General features: G+C 47.8%; 1 protein-coding gene across 1 annotated transcript in view; it reads right to left on the minus strand.

Annotated features, from left to right (window-relative positions):
- ZFYVE9 (zinc finger FYVE-type containing 9) overlaps positions 1-4,269 on the minus strand; it is a 57,457-nt gene extending 53,188 nt beyond the window's left edge. Inside the window, exon 1 of the mRNA XM_063407080.1 lies at positions 4,123-4,269. The gene's annotated coding sequence lies outside the window, so the exon portion shown is untranslated. The remainder of the gene's footprint in view (positions 1-4,122) is intronic.
- Positions 4,270-7,152: the final 2,883 nt, after the last annotated feature.

Below are 7,152 nucleotides of genomic sequence, written 5' to 3' on the forward strand. Positions count from 1 at the left end.
CTTAAAAACAAAAGTTCATCAAGCTTCCTGTGGATATTAAAAGGAAGGGGAAGAAGTATAGGAAACAAGCAGCATGCAATAAAATTCCTGACAGGCAAACCTAGACAATCCCAGCAGAGCTTACTGGAACGCTTCTGGACCTTCAGTGTATTCCCTTAAACAACTGATATTACTAAAACCCCACTGGTTCATAGGTTTGTAACTTCTGTTGCCATCAAAATATCAGAATTATAATATTAACAATATTAACACATATAGCAAGCAACACAAAGATACTTATATATTCTATAGACAACACAGAGATAAAATACAGAGCGGTAAAGCTATTAGCATTATCTGCAAATAATTCCATATGAAAGTTGGTAATTTCTACTCAAGAAACAGAGACAAACAAAAAAACAGTGCAAGTGGAAATCCAGTATTCAAGTCCACGTTTTCCTTTGCTCAGTGTACACTGGGGACAAAACATGCGAGAGGTTCAACATAGCAGCACCAAAAAATACAAAGCATTATGTATGGTCACACTGCTGCATATTGACATTTCCAAATCATCAAATTTCATGTGAAAACAAAACAATGTTGGAGTCTCCTAAAGCTCTCTTTTCCCTGGCCTTCATAACTAACACAACTATTGTCTTAGTTTATGCTCAGACTGAAGATAGCACACAAGCTCTTCAGAGAGCCCTGCAGCTCCACACTTCCTAAAACACACAGGATCCACAGGTTGTGACTCCACACCTGTTTTGCACACAGTTTATCACCTTTTTTTTTTTACTGTAACAGAACTATGCCTGAGCAAATCTCAGCTGACTGGACTTGTTTCTTTACATCCCCTCTCCCTTAAGCAGATCTGGATGAAGGAATAGGGAAGGAACAATTTACCCTCTGTCGACACCCTGAAATTCCTGGCCAGGCACTGCTTGCCTTCAACACATGTTTTTAAATTAATTAGATTTCTCTAGTAACTACCTTTAAAATAGTTTAAGTGACACTTTATGGACTTCCTCTGCCACTCAAGCCTATTTGATGCTGATGTACTACTTGGAGGGCTGTTATTTCTGAAAAAGAAGTTCCAATATTAGCCATCTCTGCTTGTCTCTTGCAGCAATACAGTAGTAATATAATTACTGATGGAATAATCCAGTAATAAACCAGACTGGAATTATTCAGTGAAAAAATACATATAAACTCACATTAAAAGTATTTTTCCTATTCTACTTGTCTGCTATGGAAGCCTGAATAGCAGCTAAAGTGAAAATCAAGCAAACAAAATAGTAAGTAGGAATGTACTTTACTTGTATGTAAAAATAAATTTATTCATAGAGATAAGACAAATAATTATTCTTTACATATAAATTATATTTGTGTGCATTATGATAAAGGTCATTTACTTTTATCACAGTGATTTTTCAGTGTGCTGGGTTTTTTTATACCTATATACCATGTTTTGCTCTAGTCATTAGTCCAAAAAGTTGCATCAATACATATTGTGAATTCTATTTTTCCTGAATTCCAATTCAGGTATGAACTACTATGTCCATGAAGGATCCTTGATATATATTTTATATCTTCCTATCCATCTGCATTAATTGATACAATTTTCCCAGTACTGCAAGATACAGCCAACACTTCTGGCTAACACAACAGTAAAAGCTGTCTCTATCAGCTAAACCTCAATACTTTCAGATACTTTCAGCCATTTACTTTTGAGTTCCTACTGCTTATCAATACAAAAAGCTTTGTCAACTTGCAGTACCATTGTACCTTTCTCAGTACTTTAGAGAAACAACAGGAGGGAAAACCAAGCATATTAGTTCACATTTCTGTCCTTTTAAAAGCCCAAGTCTCCTAAAGAATCACAAATAGAATCATTAACAGGCCACCTTTCAATTTCTTTAATCTCAATCACATTACAAAAATAAACATTAGCCTTTATATAACACTTTCAAAGAAGCCTATGGATATACTGGCGTCTTACAACAGTGTTCTGGAAAAGATCACAGAGTCATCAGCACACAGACTAACTGTGCACTGAAACTATCATTCCTCAATTGATTTTCAGTTAAGAAAATCAGTTTTATTGGGAAGATTTTCCACTTAGTATATCAAAAGGATTTTTCTGATCAACAAAACATGAACACACAACTTCTTCCCAAAACCTTTTTGGCCAACTTGTATTCAAAAGCAAAAGGCCACTCTAATCCTTTAGCAAAATAATTTCCAGGTAATTTTCTATAGATAGCCTGTAAACTGAAAAACAAGCAAGCTGTGCTTTGCCAAAGCTGGCACAGCAAGTGGACAGGCTACAACAGACATTAAAAGCTTATCATTCTTTGGCCACAAGTTTTAATACTGCATCTTTGTTCAGTCTCTACCTTTGTTCCCCGAGACAATCACAGCCAGACTTTATGCCAAGCTAAAAAAACTGTATTTCATCTCAGCCTTAGCCCCAGGCCTCAGATCCTGAAATGAGTGTGTGTTTGAAAGTACTTAATCCCCAGCCTCGTAACTGACTCAAAGCTAACACACAAAAATAACACTCAATACCAGGAGTCAGCACGGCGGTTTTGGGGTGGGTTTCTTCCTTTCTCACACACTAAAGGAGGCACCATAAAGCAATGCAAATAAATCACAGTGTGTCAGAACATGGTAACTTGTTCAGGGCTGATCAGGGCTTCAGTTAGAGATGGAGGCTTGTTTGAAATTTTAGACCCTTCTTCAGCTTCCATTTTTCCAGATTCCCCAAACCTCTGAAGAGATTTTTTAATTTGTCTCTCTTGGGTCAAGGAGACTGTTCTTCTCATTTTGCATCACATGCTGTAACTTTATAAAAAGAAGCACACGGAGGGTTCAGGCAGCAACAAAGGATTTGGATGTTTCAACCACTGAAGGTGTAACTAAAAACTGGATTTGTTCCATGCAATCAAAAATTCCTTGCTAATAGAAGTTAACTAGAATGTTAACTTGCATAGCCAGTTAAATGCTGCCTAAAGAAAACAAAAGCTTTTATTCAGGTAGAGCATATTTTTTATTTTTAGAATTTTACTTATTTTTACACAGCTCCTTCCTGGTTTGGGTTCAGTCTGGACCCAAAAACTGAGGGCAGTGCTATTCAGAAATTCTAATATGAGACAACCACACTTAATAAGAACACTGACAGAATTCAGTTAACTTTTAATATCTGAACTTTATGAAAATATGTGTAAAAATGACACCCTCTGAAAAACCTCTGTCATAAAATAATAGGGAATATCCTGTCTACAAATAAAGAATATCATTAACACGAAAACACAACAGTTTATCAATTTCCATCTGCTACTTGTTTCTCTGTATGGTTAAGAAGATAAAAACATTTCTTGAACCACGCTCTGCCATAGGCACCTATTTAGCCGTAACATTTGTGAGCAAAAAACTAACCCATCTCTGCAAAAAGTCTGACATGCCAAGAGTGCCAGTTATTCTTAGAGTGAGACATGACCACAATTTCACGTAATTAGAGATGTTATAAAACGCATCCCGCCCGCTCTCCCCATCCCCCTCCACCACTACCACCATTGCAGGAGTGACTTGTTACACATCGCGATGAGCAAGTAACATTCCCTGCCCGGGGAGAGAGCGGAGATCAGGCCATAAAAAAAGGGCACGAGATGCAAACAGGGATCCTCCCCTGCCCGGGCCGGCAGCCGCGGCTGCCCGGGCACAACCTCGCCCTGCCCCGCGCCGGTACCCGGGGCGTCCCGGGGGGAGCAGCCGCTCCTTCCCCGTCCCCGGGACCGCCGGCGCGGGGAGAAAGGTGCCCCGGGCGAGCGGGTCACTCAGTCCGGACGCCCGGGGACGGAGGGGGAACGGCGGGGAGGGGGCCCGGAGGATCTCGGCGGCCTCCGGGGAGGGCTGGGGGGCGACCGCTGCCTTCCCTTGGTGGCGTGCGGAGGACAAGGGCGGCGGGGCGAGGGGGCGCCCGGAGCCCGCAGGCCCAGCGCGCTGTCGGCGTTACGGCGGCTGCACCGAGGCACCAGAGCCCTGCCCGCCCGCGGGGCCTCGCTGCGGGCGGCAGGGGCCTGGGGAGCGGGGTACCCCGGCCTCTCGGGCCCGCGGGCGGCGCGCCGGACGCCGCTCACTCACCTCGGGAGGCAGCAAGCGCCGCCGGGTCTGCATGGCGAGGGGGATGCCCCGGGTCCGCCCCGGGAGCGCTGGGGGCCGGCGCGCCCTCGCCGCCGCCAGCCGGGCTCGCTCGCTGCCTCCGCGGCCAAGGCCGCCGCAGCGCCCGGCAGCAGCGCCCCCTGCCCGGCCCCGGCGGCAGCGCACGGCACTGCGGCACCACCGGGGAGGCGGCGCGGAGCTGCCGCGCCCCCGCCCCGCGGGCTCCGCGCCGGCACCCCCGCACCGGGCCCCGGGTCCGCACCGATACCCCCGCGGCGGGCGGACAGCGGGAGCAGCCGCCCGCTCCGTCCCCGCGGGGACCCGCCGAGCCCGCGGCCACACGCACACACAGAGGCGGGCGGCGGCACCGCGCACCCACCGCCGCCACCGGGCGCTGCCGGTGCCCGCGGCCGAGGGACGGCCCTCCGGGCACCGGCTGCGTTGTGTGTAGCGTGACCATTGCACAAAACCTGGTGGGAAGGACGCGCGGCTGGGAGGCGAACGTGTGTTATTTCGCCATTTCATGTTGAGTGTCTCCGCTATCGGAGAGGGACACCATCCTGCGGGACACCCGAGAGGTGCGAGGCCCGGAGCCATTCGCTGGCAGACACGTTCAATCCTCAGCAAAGAGGCTTCCAGATTTGTTTTAAAATTTAAAAACAAACAAACAAACAAAAAAAAAAACCCACAAAAAACCAAACAACAAACAACCCCCTAAAAAACAATACACGCTCGTTCCGCACAGAAGCCGCGAAGGCGAGCTGGCAGGGTAAGCCAAATCGTGACACTGCGCCCGGAGTCTCACCCCTTCTCTCTCCCACAGGAGGCGGCCGCCCATGCCGGGAGCGGGACTCTCCGCCCGGCTGCGGGCGCTCGGGAACTCCAGGAAATGTCACTCCCCGCTTGTGCCGCGGTCCGGTGGGCGGGGGGCGGCCGGTCCCGGGCTGCGAACCGGCACCGAGCGCCCTGACCGCCGTCTGCAGCCTCACCCGGGCGAGCGAGCGCCCAGCGCCTCACGAACCCCTCACTGCTCGGCTCAGGAACCTCAGGAACCTCCATGGCTCTCCTCAGGAACCTCTTGCCTCAGGAACCCCTCATGGCTCACCTCAGGAACCCTTCGTGGCTCTCCTCAGGAACCTCTTGCCTCAGGAACCTCCATGGCTCTCCTCAGGAACCTCTTGCCTCAGGAACCCCTCATGGCTCTCCTCAGCAGCGCCTCACCTCAGGAACAGCCCATCCCTCGCCTCAGGAGCCCCTCACCTGGGTTCCCCCTCAGGAAAGGCTCCCTTGGTGCCAGGGGGAGGGAAGGGAGTCGCTGTCCCCTCACCTTTGTGCAGGTCCGTGACCTCCCAGCCGCAGCAGAGCCGTGTCAGCCCGGGATGGAGGGAAAGGTGAGTGTGGTGGCTGCTAACGCGGCCACACGGCCATTCCCTCTCCCCGGGCCTTCACAGTTGCTGGCCATCGCTTTCCAGTAGGTTGGGCTTCTCCATTAACTTCCCACATATGTCAGTGAATGCAGTGTAATGAGCCCCGGTTATAAAATCTAGGCCTCTTTGCTCCAAGAGCATCAGCCCATCCCGCTTGAAATGAAAGGGAAGCACTTAATGTTTATTCATCGATTCTGGTGGAACTATGTGCTTTTCAAGCAGAAAATATGAGATACTCCCAATCAACTGAATCATCAATCCATGGGCAAATAGCTGAGGAAATAAAAAATGCTCATCCATCATAGCTGGGAGTAGCATGTTAATGGAGATGGAATTTATTTTCTCCCATAAAGCATTCCTGGTTAACCCCAACTTGCTATCTCTTTAGCAATTAGTGTTGTCATGCTTGTGAAGCACAGATGAGGGTTTCAGGTTGGTGCAATACACCACTACTGCCCTCAAAATGGTTCTCATGAAACATCTCAGACTGATAAACACTCAATATGCCTGAAAAATAAAACCAAAAAAAATTAAAGAGTGAGCAGCGTAACACTCCGTAACCTCTGGCCAAATGCATGCATAGCTTTGTCATCTATGAATGTCTCACAGAGGCATGCCACTAATAATTTTATTCTACTTTTATGCCTCTGGATACAGCCATTCATTGGGATGTTTTCTCACCACACACAGAGAGGTTTTTCCTGAAGGGTGTCATAACTGGCTGTTTTGCAAGAAGGCTGTCACATGAAAGCATGCAAAACAGGAGTTAGGGGCAATGGGAATCATCTCTGTGAGTTAAGTTGGTGGGACATGGTCTCATTCCCCATCCCTCGTGGGTATCTTGGATGCCACATGACTTGCTCCTAATGAAGATGTGTCTAAAGGAGCAGCAAACTCGACAACCTCCAGGGTGCTGCTCCAGGCAGTTGTGGTGCCAGACACCTGAGCTTAGAGCAGGGAGATTGCCCATCCTGTGTTCTCAGTGTGCTCCCTCTGCTAGAAGAGGGAACATTTCAATATTGATAGTGAGAAGCACTGTGTACAAACCAAACCAACAATTTTGATCCCAAGCCACAGCAAGGCTGTAAGACATGGATCACAACCTTTCACTTGGCACAAGATTCCAAGTTACAAACTCTCCAAAACGTATCTGCAGCTCTTCCATCTCCATGAGCTGCCACGGCATTGTCATAATAAATAGTGCTATCCCACATGACAGCTTGCCACTGAACCTGCCACCTTTTTCCAAGAATTTTGCCACTTTTCCCCAGGGCTTTATGAAAAGCTGCCAAGGAAAAGACATAAAGGAGAGCAGAGAGAAGAGGATACTCCAATTTGCAAAAGGCAGAGGATGAGAAAGGCGATGAGAGGACCACAGAAAGGTGAGGGGAATCTCTGAGGTGCCCTGGTTGTAGGGAGCATCACAGAGTTACAGAGTCAATACAAGGATTTGTGTAATAATACGTGTACACTGGGATCTAGGAGTTTTCCAGGGAATTCTAGGGATTCAAAATGATGCCAGAGTAATCTTTGAGCAACAGAGTTATTAATAAAGAAAAGGATTTTTTAATTACATGGTGAAACT

Source organism: Prinia subflava, chromosome 10, assembly GCF_021018805.1.
Source record: "Prinia subflava isolate CZ2003 ecotype Zambia chromosome 10, Cam_Psub_1.2, whole genome shotgun sequence".
NCBI lineage: Eukaryota > Metazoa > Chordata > Aves > Passeriformes > Cisticolidae > Prinia > Prinia subflava.